General features: G+C 37.2%; 1 long non-coding RNA gene across 1 annotated transcript; it reads left to right on the forward strand.

Annotated features, from left to right (window-relative positions):
- The first annotated feature begins 269 nt into the window (after positions 1-269).
- On the forward strand, positions 270-12683 carry LOC116260104 (uncharacterized). Its single transcript, XR_004174037.2, has 12 exons — positions 270-1066; positions 5144-5241; positions 6202-6295; positions 6379-6508; positions 9729-9754; positions 9851-9936; positions 10057-10123; positions 10216-10274; positions 10416-10928; positions 11740-11833; positions 11917-12056; positions 12545-12683. It is a non-coding gene; the product is annotated as an uncharacterized LOC116260104 (long non-coding RNA).
- The last annotated feature ends 320 nt before the right edge of the window (positions 12684-13003 follow it).

Here is a 13003-nt window from a genome sequence, read left to right on the forward strand (position 1 = left end):
ATCTGCAGTTCCCGTACTATGAGTTTGTAGATCGCTAGGTAAGATCCTGACAGAAAAAATATTGTGAAGCTTTGAGATTCTACATCATTTATAATTTCTTTTACAAATAGGGTTTTGTTATTTTCTTTTGCAAGACAACATATGCTTCTAAATTTCAGTTTAAAATGCATGTCTTACAAAATAGCACATATGCAACAGATGCACACACAGACATTTATCACGTCATTTGGGATTTGCTGCTTCTTTAGAATGAAGAATACATAAAAAGTATGAAAAGCTGTTTAGGAAGCAAACCCTGCTCACCATTATTTTGCAATTACCCTATCTTGGACTACTTTTTGGTCTTCAAAGTTATTTTCTTGCTCCTGAATTTGATTAAGAACATGTAAAATGTACACGAGACCAGATCAAATTTTCCGGATAGAATTCCAATAATTTCAATGCCTAGAGTTGGAGTCCATAATAAGACAGGAAAACTTTTAGAAGTATATGTTTCCCACCACCACTCGCTCTTTATCTGCAAAGGGCCATGTATGTGGTTATGGAAGTAGGCCTGAACTAGAAGGTAAGCTCATTAAAGCTTGGCTGGAGCTCAGTCTTAACCATGTACGAGTTCATGACTCGACCGGTTTATGTAAGCGGAATGGAGTTGTTCACTGAAGTTAAAGTGTGACTCGGTTCAAAAGATACCTTGTTCGAGTTGTTGCAAGAAACGATTCGCACAACTCCTCCTTTTAAATATTAAACCGCTTTCCAAATGTGACACGAACGATCGGGCGGCGGCGGAATTCTTTCTTTCGCTCCTCCACTCATCCTCGGTGGTCGTCAAGTCCTCCGTCGCCTTGCCTTGCATCTTCTTCGACGTTCGTCGAGTTCTTCACTCCCGACTACCGCTCTCCCTGGCCGGCCACCGCGTCCTCCAACTCTCCGACGGTCGATCTCCCGTCCGGCGTCCTCAAGTGGATCATGTGAGCAAAATTGATCTGTGATCGTGGGTATGAACTTGTTCGTGGATGCTGTTTGGAGTAGTTTTTCGTGGAACAACCTCATTCGTCAGGTTACTCAGGTCTCTCTCTCTCCCTCTCTCTCTCTCTTTTTCTCTGCTGTGGGTAGGTGGTAGCCGAACAGCGAATCGCTTCTCGCCGTCTTGAGCTCCCTTTTCTGTTCCACCGGCAGCCATCGGCCCATTGCTGTTTACGATGGCTGCCGATGGGAAAAATAAAGAAGGTCGGGGGGAAGGTTGGAATTATGAGGTTTCTCTTTGTGCTGTTTACCAACATTAGGGCTCCTTACTATGTCTGTTTTCCCCTTCTCTTCCTCCCGGTAACTTCTATGCCCATTGCAGTCGCAGAATTTTTGTTGGGTTTTCATGTATTCCGTTTTGGGTGTTCTCATAATTACCGTCGACTGCATTTTATTGTCTTCGATTCACTGTCTGTTTTCTTTCTTGTGCGAATTCTGTTGTTGGGTGTGACGCTTTGGTGATGTTTAGGCTTTTCTGATTATTCTTGCTTTTGCTGATTCTGTTGTTGGGATTGGGTTCATGACGGATGCCTGTTCTTGGGCCTGGTTTGGATACGTTGGTCTTCAATTTTAACCTTAGTTTCGTGTATTTTGATTTTGCTGGTAGCCAATGACAACAGGATTATCACCTGTAAAGGAAAGCAATCTTATATCTGCATGGACAGTATCTCCATCCTCTGCTGCACTTTTGTTGCGTTCATCAGCATTTTCTCCATCTCCATTACTAAAACTAATGATTTCTGCAAGCACCAGGCTATCCGTCTGCACTCCTTTGTTATTTTCACCTCCTTCTACAGTGTTTCTTTCTTCTTTTTCTTCAGCCTCTTCTTCAACTTTTAAATCACCTATATCTATTATAACACCATTGCTGACTGTGTCTGAACCAGCCAGAATTCTTCCACCTTCTTTGCAGTCATAAGTTTTTTGTCCTACTGAGTTGCCTGATGCAATGTCACTGTTATCCCCTGCAGCTTCCAGCACCATCATTTTTGTGGCAGGATTGTTTGCAGTTATTTGATTGTCTGACATCTCTGAAGTGAAGCCATACTCGGACATTCTCCACCCTCTTTGTAATCATAACATTTAGGTCTTGGTGAGTTCCCAGACATGATCTTGCTATTATCCCCTGGTGCATTCTGCGTCATCCCCTTTGAAATGAGACTGTCTACATTTATGTGGTTATGTGCATTATCCAAACCAGTGTCTGCAGGTCCTTTTCCATGTTCTTTGTAATCATGAACTTCTTGTACCACTTCAGTGTGCATTACAGTCTTATCATTGTCACTTGGAGCCTTCAGCACAACTACTTTTGTGTTGACACCATTTCCAATAGTCCTGTTGTCTCCCATCTCCAAACCTGTGCTACAAGGCTCTTCTCCGCAATTTTTGTGTTCATGATCTATTCTGCTGTCACACTTTGCAGTCATTTGGTTTTCTGCCATCTTGGAGGCAGCATTTCCTTTTTCAACATCTTTATCAAATCTTTTGGTACTACTGGTGTGCCTGAGGCAATCTCATTACTTTGCCCTGGAGTCCCTTCACTCAGCACCCTTGCATTGACAACATTCGCACTTTTAGCTAGTCTAGCTTCAGCATCTACATTATCAGTATCTGATAATAAAGAGCCTGTGCATATAGCTAATGATATGTCTGAAATTGTGGTCACATTCTGTTTCAAATGTGCAGATTCAGACTGTCCATTAATTTCTGGGCACTCACTACCTAAAGATACTTCTTCCAATGTCATTTTAGATGATTTTCTATGATCTGGAGTAAAAGCTTCATTTGAATTACTTGTTCCATTTACCTTGATAGACAGATTCTTCTTTTACAAGAAAGTCATTTTTCCTATCAGCCTTTGCTGAGTCCTCAGAAGATTTTTCAGCATTCTGTTTTTGCATAAAATTCCAAAATCAGATCGCAGAAGAACTGGTTCTTTTTGGAACCCACATTAGTCACGTAACAAGAAAAGACATATATACAATCATCTGAAGTCCAACGAGCCTACTTTAGGTGCATTTTAATTCTATTAATTCTTAATACTGCCAAAATCATAATGAAAAAATATGAACAAACACAGTTGATAGAGTGTATGCAAATGCAACTTTCTGATGGATAGAAGGAAAAAAGAAGAACACGTATATTTTTTAAAAGCAACTATACTGTCAGCAGTTGATACTGCATGCTTACAACCTTAGTGATGCATCTTCTACACACTAAATAGTAAATAAGCTTCCAAGGATTAGGTTTTATAGAATACTACCAGAAGAAATAACTAAATGAAGCAGAACAATGGCATATAAGTACTAGCTTTCCCTTTTGGTAGGTGATTGTAAGCCTTTCCTACCACTTTTAAACATGCATCTACAAGGCAGGTTTCACTTGCATTCAGTGAAAGTTCTTTGCACAAATAGTTATTCCACAGGAAGGGAGACTTAACATTACCACCACCCTCATAGTATATGAAGGAAAGCATGCGGTTCCTACCAGTGCTAGAGGATCTTTCAACACAGAAAGCACTCCAACTCCTGCAGACTGCATGGTCCCATTGGGAAGTCATATCTGGCCTTGAACTCCGAATACTAGTTGTTCTCTTCTTCAAAAACTCTTGAAAATATTAGAAAACCCTGAGCTTAATCAAATAACTCCCTTAATTTTCAACATTTTCTTATCAAGATAATCTATAACCACCTATTCAATGTTCCCATTTAAGCCAAATTCTTGTTTCAGAATATCCATACTATGTTGGCCTACTAGAGCATTAATTTTCAGAAAATTAAAGGGAAAAAACAGCAGATATTTTGAGAATTTATTCAAGCTACTTGTTCCATCTTCTTTGTCTATTTCCATCTATTGAATTGTTTTTTCTTCCACCTTTTAGTCACTCTTTCAGTTTTCCTGCTACTTTCACTCGGTCAAAGGCAAAAATAATGCCCTCTATGAAAAACATTCAAAGCTGTGAAATTCAAAAGTAGTGTCTAAAAGAAAATCTCTAATGCTTTAATCCAGGAAGGCAGATGTAATCAGTAGCCATTTACAAATTTACTTTGGAAAATTTTCCATTATATTGATTGATTATTTTTTGAATAATAAAAAAGTACAGAAACTAATTTTCTGTTACTTGGTAAAGCAGTGGATTAAGAGTAAACATGTGTCATCAGCAGGCGACCAGCACTGTTTGTGCGTTATATTGTTCCTTTCAGGTTTAACTGGAGATGGACATGAAGCAATATGTGTCAAAGTGATGGGGAAAAAGTAGCACAGGCAAGGAAAAAATAACATTAACACCTGCCACAGTTAAGTTAACGTAGGATAAGCCTGGCAATGAAAATCTCCACAAACAAAGTATGTGCTTCTGGTAACAAGGATGGCCTGTAGCAGTAGGTTGGTGCCTCCACTTATGAAGAATGTAAATGGTGGCATTTCACTGCCTGATATTGGTAAATTTTCAACGTACACCAATTTTTTTAGGAAAAACTTTACTAAACCGTACTTATTACACTGAGGCGGGCAGCTGGCATAGGTGACCAATGAGTCAACATTGCTCCACTTACCTCATCAAGTAGGAATTAGGTAGAAAAGTATCAGAATCTTATTCTGATCTATGTTTCAAAATTCAAAGTGACCAATGTACATTGAAGATCTCTCAAGGTTTTTTTCTTGTTTTTCTGCCGCTGCTGCTAGTGCTTTTGCAAGCATTACTACATATGACTCGTTGACTATTACTACTACTGGTACTATTTTGCCGCTGCTGCTGTTAATTTTTCAGTTTGTGACTGGTTGCTTTCTTATTGTACATCAATCTAATCAAAGTTAAATGATAGCAACCTAAATCCAAGGTTATGCTGAACACATGTTCCTATGTCATTTTTGGTTCCTTATTTGTGTCTGTTTGGCCACTAGTATAACACATGTTTTATACTTGGAAGTTCAGAAACATCTTGATAAATCACGGGTACCCAATGTAAAAGTGGATTCTGCACTAAAATTTTTCTCTTCTGCCTGTTTTTGATCTGAAATTAGGTTGAGGCAATGAACTTGCTTACTGTGTTTTATCCTCAATCCTTTTCCAGAGAAAGTTTTATGTGCCATTCTCACATTTATGTTGATTGATCTGCAGTTCCCGTACTATGAGTTTGTAGATCGCTCAGCAACGTACAGAGTGGGATCATTGTTCTATGCAATTTACTTTATAGTTAGCTTCCCCATGTTCATAAGGTAAGATACGGACAGAAAAAATATTGGGAAGCTTTGAGATTCTACATCATTTATAATTTCTTTTACAAATAGAGTTTTGTTCTTTTCTTTTGCGAGACAACATATGCTTCTAAATTTCAGTTTAAAATGCATATCTTACAAAATAGCACATATGCAACAGTTGCACACACACACATTTATCACGTCATTTGGGATTTGCTGCATCTTTAGAATGAAGAATACATAAAAAGTATGAAAAGCTGTTTAGGAAGCAAACCCTGCTCACCAATATTTTGCAATTACCCTATCTTGGACTAATTTTTGGTCTTCAAAGTTATTTTCTTGCTCCTGAATTTGATTAAAAACATGTAGATGGTCTTGCATGTAGTTTAATGGTTATTGAACTATCCCAATGGATAATGATGCCTAATAGCCAGCAAATTCCTATTTATGAAAAAGGAAAATGTTGCAATCAAATGGGCAAATGAACTTATTTATGAGCAAAATGTTCTTGCTTCTGTGTATATGCATTGTGTATTTTTTTGGCTGCTTTTGCTCGTACTGTTGTAAAAGCGATTGTGTTTGTAAATGGAAAGTAGAACTGACACGTGAGAATATCTTTTATAAAATAGTGTACCAACAAGTTTCATGATATTGAGAGATTTCATGTGAAAATGAGGAGGATATGATAAGAATTCATTATGGTGAGGATGTTGCCAAAGCTTCATGAAGTTGAGCATGATGGCATTTTGAGCATATTGATTGTTTGTGGAAATTTCTTGAACATGAGATGTTGCAAATTGCAATACAGCTAGAAAACATGCGGATATCACTTTGCTGGTTTAATGAAGATGAGAGCAATGTGGTTGTGATGCATATATACTTCATGAGATGTATTTTTGCTTCGTGCTTCTTATTAGTGATTTGCTTCTGCCCTGAGATTCACTTTACATGCTATTTATAAAATTCCTACTTTGGAAGGTGATGTTAAAAGCAGGAAAATATGAGCTTGTTCACAAGTTTTTTTGAAAAATGAGAAAAAGAGGACTTGCTCCAAATTCTCACACATATAAAGGTGACGTCATCTTTACTTTTTGGAAATGCATTTCATAGATATTACTTAAGGCTAAAGTATGTGTTCTTCCTTTAACTTCTCAGTTCTTGTGACTGCCTATTGGAGAGAAGGTAAGATAGGCGATGCTGTTGAAGCAGTTTTGGATATGGAACGGAGGGGAGTAGTTGGGTCAGCTAGTGTGGGAAACATCAGATGATGATTTCAAGGAACAAAGTAATGCAATGTCAGCATCTCAAAAATCATGTTATTGTCATTGTCTCAATCATATCTTTAGAACTACTATGCAACTTTGGAAATCTATTGTTAAAGAATGTGTTCTTTGATATGTATTAAATGGAAACCAGTTTTCAGTTGAGCCGCCACTTAGGTTGGAATTGCCACATTATTTAGCATTCATAAACTCTTTTTGGATTTTTGAATCTTTCTCATTAACCTCACCCGGCACTGGCGTAAAGGTTTGTAATTTTGCTTGCTCAATTGTTTTGATTTTTTTTTAGGTGTGATTTTATGTCTTGTAGTTAATAAAAAATATGATTCAACTCAGTAAGTAAAGGTTCACTTCATTTATGGGTGTGTTTCTATTAAATGGACATTTTTTTGCTATTATTGAATTATTGAGCTTAAAATGCAAGGAAGGATCAATTAGATAGGTGGGGATAGAGTAGATAGATTGTTTGCATTTGACTTTTAAATTTAATTGTTTAATTGATTGTTAATTTCTTTTTTATTTTGTCATCCAATAATTTTCAGATTAAATGAGTTTACTAATCTATATCGACAACCAACCTTTTGTATAGAAGTCCCTAGGAGAGTTGGTGAAGTTCAATTTTCTACCGAACCAACCTATGTTGTTTTGCATTCACCCTCTTCTTTAGAGTAGAATTCCTTCCTCTTGATGATATATTATTTGATGTCAAGATTTTTTTTGTGAAAGTGATAATTTTCAGTTTTGCTTCAAAACATTTTAAAAGTGTCTTCTCACACCATGACGTGGCTTTGCTTTATTCTTAGTACCTCCTTGAGTAGAAGAATAAAATTTCAAGTTTTTGTCGCCAAACAATGGAAGAGGAAAATTGAAAAGATCCTGGATATGAGCAGTAAGGAAACATCCTGTGAAGTTGAGAAAGTCAAGACTAGGAAATGCTATTGACTCTGGTATTCAAGCATTGGCAAGGATTTAACAGGAAAATATCTTGAGAGAGAAGCCAAAATGCTTTGTAAGATCTTGGAAGATAGCAAAATGAGAGTTGAGAGATGGGCTCGGGGCTTGTGTAGTCGTTCCTCTGGGTCAGTAATCAAGAGTACCGGGTAGACATATAGGTGATTTATGTCTATACCGCGAAGATAACGACTTATGAACCTTTGGCTCGTCGAAAACCCGCAAGGTGAAGCGGGTTGGATACGCGACAAAGCTACACACAACCACCAAAGGGGTGGAGCTTCGTAGTAGCCTTTGGGGTGGTGAGGTATGCCCTCAAAGGTGAAGGTCGGCCTAAAAAAAAAAAAATCAAAGAAAAAGAAAATCGAAAGACAAAAGCTGAATGCAAGAGAAAGAAAGAAAAGAAAATAAGAGGAAAGAAAAGCAAAAGGTGTCTGCCAAGAGATTAAAGGCATGAAGGCTGAACTTGCAGGAATTGAATGTGACAATCTTTGGTAGATGTGCGATTCTAGGGTCAATATCTTCTTCTTTTTTTGATTACCTAACATGCTGAGGATGATTCCTTGATGTTCATATTTTGGAAATTGAAAGGCATCCCTTCTAGAGATTTGTCGGCATTGATGCGAAATGGATCCTAATGCTTGTACGGTACTATGTGTAATTGAAGGCCATATTATTTGCACAACACGAGCACTTATGCTTATTAGTTAAGTTGATCGTTTTTGAATTATTTCATAGTTAAAACTTGACATCTCTAGTCATAGGAGGAACTAACCAATCTCCTTTGGTCTTGAAAGTCATTTCATTACCTATCCCCTTTGGCTTTGAATGATGTTGGCCATTCCATTACCAAACCATTAGTCCATTCATGGGATAGATGAAACTCCTCAAACCTAGTCAACTCCTATTGAGTGTGATGAATTTCATTTTCTTTGTCTCAAATATCATTTGGGATAAATTATTAAGGCTGGCCCATTATTCCATCTTAATCGAGTGTCTTCAACATAACCCAGTCTTAGGATTGAGCCTGTCATAGAAAACGTCTTATCTCTTTTCAAAAGGACCAGTCAATTTTGTAGTCGATTTTGAACTGTGACATTTTTGAAAGGTTCTATTCGTTGAAGTTGCATGAGTTTTGTTCTTGTTGCGTAATATGTGAGTGTTTTTTAAACCTTAAGGACTGTCCTTTTTATGACCAGAGAACTGTGGTACATGCTATTTAGTTACTTGGAATTGTAAGAATCGTGCCTTTTAAAAATGTCGTGCTTCTCTTCTTCGCAGAAATCTTTTCTTATTCTTGGTTAATAGCATTTTGTTCTAGCAGAACTCCTCGTTTTGGCCTCTTTCTTAGTTGTGGTGCTCGCTGTTTCTCACCATACCTATTTATTTATTTATTTATTATTTTATTTCTTTTTCACTGCATGTGATTTACCCATTAGCCTTCACAGGTGCTCGCTGTTTCTCACCATACCCATTAGTCTGAACTGACCCAGCGTGTGGTGAGCTCGCTCCCTTGGAGGTCTTGCTTAAGGCAGGAGCGAGTTTCGACCACCAAACCCAGGTTTCGATCCACACATGAGTGTGTAAATAGGAGGAACACCTTCTTTTTTGTTGGTTCATAAATGTGGTGTTCACCGGTTGTTGAAATTATAGATACTACAAGTTGTGAAATTTTAGTGAACATGACCAGCCAATGCACCTAAATTAAAATTTATTGATTTTTTAAAAAAAAAAAGTTGAGATACTGGATTTTTATGTGAACAAGTGGGGATTTTATATCATGATGATCCACCAGCTTCAAGTGGGGGTATGGGAGGACGGAAAGAAACGAATTTCCAATTAATCTTGGTATTTGCTGTTGACTTTTACATTATTATCTTCACTGAGTTCCATGCTTGGATATGTCCATTATGCTTGCTTCTCTTTGAATCAAGAATATCATCAAACTTGGATTTGTGATGCAATTGTGGGATGCAAGCCTTCTACAGTACATTAACTCATTCCTTTTTCTTGTTTTCAGTTTATGTTTTTGTTTCTTTCATATTGAAAAGAAAAAATGTTGCAATTGCTCTTTTACACTCATGCAAGATAGTACCATGAGAAGCCAAGTACATCACAATTTTTCTATTGTTCTTCAATTTTTTAAACTATGGACAAGTTTTCTAAGTAGATCTGTGCACTTTGTAACATTTTTTTTTGTTACCTTAAATAATTTATTTTTGTTTGCCCTGCATTACATTTAATATTTTAATCGTTTGGTTCTTTTTGATCCAGATTGGAATCCTGTCAATGACAAACAGGTATGTGATTCTGATTCAACAACCTTTCTTCATTTTTTCCCGAAAGTTCACTGTTTTGCCATCATGGTTTTGCTTTCCTCTTCCTCAAATTCTTAGGCAGCTGCAAGGGTTTGGAGAGCTGGACAGAAGAAGCGAGTGTACATATGTACAGGTTCCTAACAGCAGGAACTATTGAGGAAAAGGTTTGTTACAATTGTAAAATATGACGAGCTTTGGTGTTTGATTAGGACTGGTTAATAGCTCATGATTTTAGTTGCATGTTTAACAATAAAACGTGACCTAGTGGCTTTTTTTTTATGCAGGTCTATCAATGTCAGAAGAAGGCCTTCAGAAAGTAATTCAACAAGAGCAATTGGAAAACCTTGGACTGTAGGTGTTTCATGTCATTGAGTTGTATAAAACCTAAATTGTGTGAATAATTTTGTAATTTCGTTCCTGATATTGGAGGTGAGATATTGCAGGCAAATCTTCTTTCTACATAAAACTTGAGGGATCTTTTTACACTGCATGCTAACATAAGGTAATGTACTCCTAGTTTCTAATGTTCTTGGAAAAAGCATGTCCTTTGGAAAGCCTATAAACAGTTTATGGAGTTTTTCTAGTTTTCATAAATCTTACAAGCAGACTACCATATATATCCTGATGTGGCTGCATACCACAGCATTTCTGTGACTCTCGGCAAGCTGGTCTGATAAAAGAGTTACTGCATGTAATTGATTGCATGAGGAAACGACCTTCAAAATTATTACAAAAAATGCATCGTAAAGACTGGAATCGTTGTTTGGAACCTGATGTGGTGGTCTACGACTCAGTAAGTATTAGTGATGTTTATTGTTAATCCAAGAATGAGGTAGGTGCAACACCAGCAAACCTGATGAGTACTTAAGGCCTAAGGGCATCACTATTTACATGGTGTTGCGTCCTGGGGTAGTTTTGGCATTTCTAGTGCCTTTTTAAGCTGGCATCTGGACAGTGGCTGAAAGACCAACCAAATTCATCTTAGGTTCGAGCAGCTGAGTGGATAGTCATTTAACCTATTGTTTTCATTTTTTATTTCTAGGTGTTAAATGCTTGTGCCACTCATAAGCAGTGGAAAGGAGCACTTTGGGTGCTTGAAAAGCTCAAGCATAATGGCCTAAAACCTTCTTCAGCAACTTATGGCCTTGCAATGGAGGTAATATTCTCATAGCTTGTTTTTGAACAGTAAGTTTGTATGGTTGGACCATTGGACCTTCTTTTGAATTTTGGAAACAAAGGAAGCACAAGGTGGTTGGGGATGGAATGATAATGAAGCAACTAGGGGGAAAAGGTTCAGACATTGATAATCACTAAGAGAAGGGACAGTGATTACTGGAATTTTGCCTTTTTTTTTCTGTTATATTTGTATTAATTGGCCATAGATGGTCTTTCATGTAGTTTAATGGTTATTGAACTATCCCAATGGATAATGATGCCTAATAGCCAGCAAATTCCTATTTATGAATAAGGAAAATGTTGCAATCAAATGGGCAAATGAACTTATTTATGAGCAAAATGTTCTTGCTTCTGTGTATATGCATTGTGTATTTTTTTGGCTGCTTTTGCTCGTACTGTTGTAAAAGCGATTGTGTTTGTAAATGGAGAACTGACACGTGAGAATATCTTTTATAAAATAGTGTACCAACAAGTTTCATGATATTGAGAGATTTCATGTGAAAATGAGGAGGATATGATAAGAATTCATTATGGTGAGGATGTTGCCAAAGCTTCATGAAGTTGAGCATGATGGCATTTTGAGCATATTGATTGTTTGTGGAAATTTCTTGAACATGAGATGTTGCAAATTGCAATACAGCTAGAAAACTAGCTGATATCACTTTGTTGGTTTCATGAAGATGAGAGCAATATGGTTGTGATGCATATGTACTTCATGAGATGTATTTTTGCTTCGTGCTTCTTATTAGTGATTTGCTTCTGCCCTGAGATTCACTTTACATGCTATTTAGGTGATGTTAAAAGCAGGAAAATATGAGCTTGTTCACAAGTTTTTTTGAAAAATGAGAAAAAGAGGACTTGCTCCAAATTCTCACACATATAAAGGTGACGTCATCTTTCCTTTTTGGAAATGCATTTCATAGATATTACTTAAGGCTAAAGTATGTGTTCTTCCTTTAACTTCTCAGTTCTTGTGACTGCCTATTGGAGAGAAGGTAAGATAGACGATGCTGTTGAAGCAGTTTTGGATATGGAACGGAGGGGAGTAGTTGGGTCAGCTAGTGTGGGAAACCTCAGATGATGATTTCAAGGAACAAAGTAATGCAATGTAAGCATCTCAAAAATCATGTTATTGTCATTGTCTCAATCATATCTTTAGAACTACTATGCAATTTTGGAAATCTATTGTTAGTTTAGTTTGTTGAGTTGGGCAATTGATGGTTTGATTTTATAGTAGTTCAATCTTGCTTATTTTCCGCTTTAATGGTTTCCAGCTGGGTTGTTTAGGTGTTTTGTTGTCTTAGTTGGTTGGTTTTCATTTTTCAATGCATTTATTTCAAGGAACAAAGTAATGCAATGTAAGCATCTCAAAAATCATGTTATTGTCATTGTCTCAATCATATCTTTAGAACTACTATGCAATTTTGGAAATCTATTGTTAGTTTAGTTTGTTGAGTTGGGCAATTGATGGTTTGATTTTATAGTAGTTCAATCTTGCTTATTTTCCGCTTTAATGGTTTCCAGCTGGGTTGTTTAGGTGTTTTGTTGTCTTAGTTGGTTGGTTTTCATTTTTCAATGCATTTACTTGTGTCGCAGACCGACTATCCCTCGGCGTCATGCGGGCGAAATAGGCCTGAAAATGTCAGCCCATGAGAACTTGATTCTTTTGGTAAATATAATCTCATCAAGTTCATGGGTTTGTGTGTCACATTCTGATAGAGTCTTGAATTGCATATTGTACATTGCTTAAGTTTGTAGGTTGGTTGACTGAATATATTTGACAAGAACTTCGCATCTCACATCTAACTTGGTTATGATACAATCATGTGTTTGCTGACATGGAAGCCTACATTGTAAAAATGTGCGAAGCTATTTTGTTCATACATCCGTGCGCAATACTCTCTTCTTACGGCCATACATCCGTGCAAGCACCGTCCACATGTCGTCGTAGGCAGTGCAAGATCAAAGGCTGAATATCTGCGGAAACAGAACTAATAATCCATACTTTAACCTGACTGTCTTCCAACGCCAAGTAGCCCATCGCGGATCGGTTTT

Source organism: Nymphaea colorata, chromosome 9, assembly GCF_008831285.2.
Source record: "Nymphaea colorata isolate Beijing-Zhang1983 chromosome 9, ASM883128v2, whole genome shotgun sequence".
NCBI lineage: Eukaryota > Viridiplantae > Streptophyta > Magnoliopsida > Nymphaeales > Nymphaeaceae > Nymphaea > Nymphaea colorata.